A 4,139-nucleotide genomic window follows, 5' to 3' on the forward strand; every position below is an offset into this window, starting at 1 on the left:
TATATATATATATATATATATATATATATATATATATATTTATACATACACAATACATATATACTCAAACAGACACACTCTCTCACACACACACATATACATATAGATATACATACACACATACATACATACACACACACACACACACACAGACACATACACGCACACACATATCAGTATGTCTATAAAACATGAGCGGTAGCGTAAGTTATGTGTTTACACATGTTATGTATTTGTTTAGTAGTTATAATATAGTCAGCCAACAGCAGTCTACTGTAGTGTCTAGCTATCAAACATGAATGCTACGAAGATATCATAAGTATTGACATAGTAGATATTGCAACGTGTTTGAATATGTCTAAAATTTGCTATGTAGATGTTGGAAATATTATATATAACAGGGGTAGAAAAGAACATAATAATCCATAAAATATATCTAGCGGTGTCTGTCTGTATAGTGATGCAGCGAGATTAAGAGATTTTGAAACTTTCAATGGTGATTAAAGTCAGAATTTATTCCTCTCAGTGTCTGTTTGCGTATGGATGATTGTGTGTGTGAGCGTGTGTGTGTGTGTGTGTGTGTGTGTGTGTGTGTGTGTGGATGTGTTGAAGCGTGTATGTGTGTGTGTGAGAATATATGAGCATTTCTGTGTAAGCGTGCATGAGTGTGATAGCGCGAGTGTGGGGTTTAGATGGTTGTGCGATAATATATTGACATTTTAAACAATATTGAAATAATCTCGCCGCAAGACTAGGAAAGATTTTCAGATTAAAACTCTGTAACCCCCCCCCCCCACACACACGCACAGGCACAACCTCACAGAGCACTTATATACTTGTGGTTTGAAATGTAAAGAGCAAAAGTCCTCACAACATGACATAGAGTATAGAGTATAACTATATTAATTCGGCTGCCATGGACTTCTGATCTGGCTTCCACGTCGTTCGGGAAACAACCCAATTGATTCTATTGAAAAGTTCGTTTGTCTATGCTAGCGTTCGGAGTTCCCTATTTCACTAGATAAACTACATCATTCTCTCATAAGATGCACTCCAGTGCACACGTAGTTGCAGTTGTACGTATATTAAAGACGGGTACCGAAGAAGACCAGACATTTCAAAAGCAGCCCCATTTGTTTAGATCCGGGAATATTTGCAGGGAGGTATACCGTTGGATATATATCTTTGGTCCTTGATAGTCTAATAGGAAAACAATTTTGCGATAAAACGATGTATTAAAAAAACGAAAAAAAAAAAAACGAAGGGCATATTACGGTTATGACAGCTAAGTTTAGCAGTGTGTGACACAGAAACTATTCGTATGCGACCTAATCAGTATCTTGAATGAAAGAGCTTAAATCTTAAAACTATGCTTCTTTGCTAAGTATTTAATAACAATAATGATGATGATGATAATAATAATAATAATAATAATAATAATAATAATAATAATAATAATAATAATAATAATAATAATAATTGCACTACTGGGTACTGCACACATTCTACGCAAAACACTTTCAATACAGTAAACATAAGAGCACCACAGCAAACCACAGCACATACCCAAGGCGCACAGAGCTGCGCTCGGTAGTGAAGTGAAAGCACGTTATAAAAATAAAACTACTGAACAATAATAATAATAATAATAATAATAATAATAATAATAATAATAATAATAATAATAATAACAATAATAATAATAATAATAATAATAATAATAATCCTTTCTGCTATAGATACAACGGAAAAAAATTGAGATATTCCCGCCACTTCTGGACGAGATAGGAAAGTTATGAGGCATGAGGAAAGTAAAGGTGATACCGGTGGCATTTGGAGCATTAGGTGCAGTTTCCAAGGGCCTTGAAAAACATATTAAGAATATTGGAAGCGCTGTCAGGCTCGACGTGATCCAGAAGACAGCATTGTTGGGTGCAACTCGCATTCTAAGGAGAGTATTGTCTCTTTGAGTCACAGGAGAAGGCATTACTTGAAACCTTTGGTGTTTTGCTATTGTCTGCTTTCAAGTAAAGAACAACCAGTAATTAAAAACTGTCCGAGTGTCTTTCAGAATAACAACAATAATAATCCATTCTCTTATAGGTACAATGCCTGAACTTTTCTGGGAGCCGGTTAGTCGGAGAGGTGGGGATAGTAACTGATACTTATTTAATCGACCCCGAAAGGATGAAAGGCAAAGTTGACCTCGGCGGAATTTGAACTCAGAACACGAAGACAGACGAAATGCCGCTTAGCATTTCGTAAGGCCTGAAATCTGAGGGACAGGGGCTATTGATTACATCGACCCTGAACTGATGATTATTTTATCGACCCTAAGGATGAATAAGTAAATCTGCCTCGTAAGAATTTGAACTCGGAACGTAAAGACGGATGGGAAACCTCTAAGCATGTTGTCCGGGATGCTTACGACTCTGTCAGCTCGCCACTAATTTCCATTCCCAATAATTAATACAATTGTTCTTGCGTATTGTTAGTTTATTCATTAATTACTTTTGCTAATTTTTCATACAAGAATTTCATGAAGCTTCTCTTACAAAGGTCTCACATGATAGGATTCAACCAATGAATTCACGAAGCCGTAACACCATTTTGGAAAGTAGAACATTTCATTACATTACAGCAAGCTGCTGTCTGAAGCATGAGTATACACGTAAAAGCTAAGTAACGCCATAGAGCTACATACCTTTGAGGATATAATCCTGCTTCACTCCATAGCAATTCAATGAAGAAGCAGTATATATCCTCTCTATCTATCTATCTATCTATCTATCTATCTATCTATCTATCTATCTATCTATCTACGGACACACGCATACACGTGTAGCAAGCTAGTTAGCTAGATGGAAAGACAGATAGAAAGAAAGATAGATAGATATACATATGCCGGTGAATATATATCATTACACAGCAACAGCAACACACGGACATATGTTTGTTTTTATATAAGAAAATATTTTGCGTTATATTTTCTATTTACTTATTTTCTACGCTTTAACCATAGACTTGTGAATCAGATGACAAGGTTGCTTCAGTGTTTGTATGTATGCATACATACATAATGCATATAAAACCATCCATCTGTTCACACACACACAACACGGTCACATACACACGTCGGTAGATACATAGATAATTCTGTGTGAATTATATTGGCAATGAATATACTACTAGAAAAATATGAACATATATAAAAGAATAATAGAATATATGTTTAAAATAAACATTATCATATATAAAAGATCAAGAAGAAAACATTTAAAATAAAAGCGATAAGGAAAGTAAAGTAAATAAGACTCGGAATCTAAGCTCTTAGATACGTGTCCGCGCATCTTTTGTGCATATTTTGATAGGAACGTAAATTTATACAAGCAATGGTTGTCACGTTGAATTTAAATGTGAATCTACTTCATAGATCTACAACACATAATGTTAATATGAAATATTTTCTTATTCTGATTCCGTGTATTCTCTAAGTTAGTTACGCATCTAATGGAATGCATATGGGGGAAGAAGATAAATAGAATGAATAAATAACATATAGAATAAATGAACACACACACACACACACACACACACACACATATATATATATATATATATATATATATATATATATGGGATATACATATATAAACGAAATATAACTCATGAACCTTTCACTTATAGAAAGCGATACCAAATCATCTTAGACATATTCTTCTAAGCAGAATCTCTTCTGTTAAATGGTAAAATTTAAGCGTGTTGACAAGATTATGAAAACACCTTTCAGGAAATTCTTCGATTGAAGGGATTTGATTGTACAGAAATGTCAAAATGGATTAGATTATGAAGCATTATGAAACGTTCCACACACACATACGGGCACATATGGATGCATATATACATGTATTGATGCATAAATGAATACATACTTATACACATACGTACATACATACATATGTCTGTATGTATGTTAATACTCACACAGACATACACACACTCAGGATTAGCCAGCAGCGACCAAATACACGCAAATTCATACACATGTTTATATGCATAATATATACATACACAAATGCTCTCTCAGCCCTTTCTCTCTCTCTCCCTCTCTGTATATATATATATATATATATATATAT

This window comes from Octopus bimaculoides, chromosome 12 (genome assembly GCF_001194135.2).
Source record: "Octopus bimaculoides isolate UCB-OBI-ISO-001 chromosome 12, ASM119413v2, whole genome shotgun sequence".
NCBI lineage: Eukaryota > Metazoa > Mollusca > Cephalopoda > Octopoda > Octopodidae > Octopus > Octopus bimaculoides.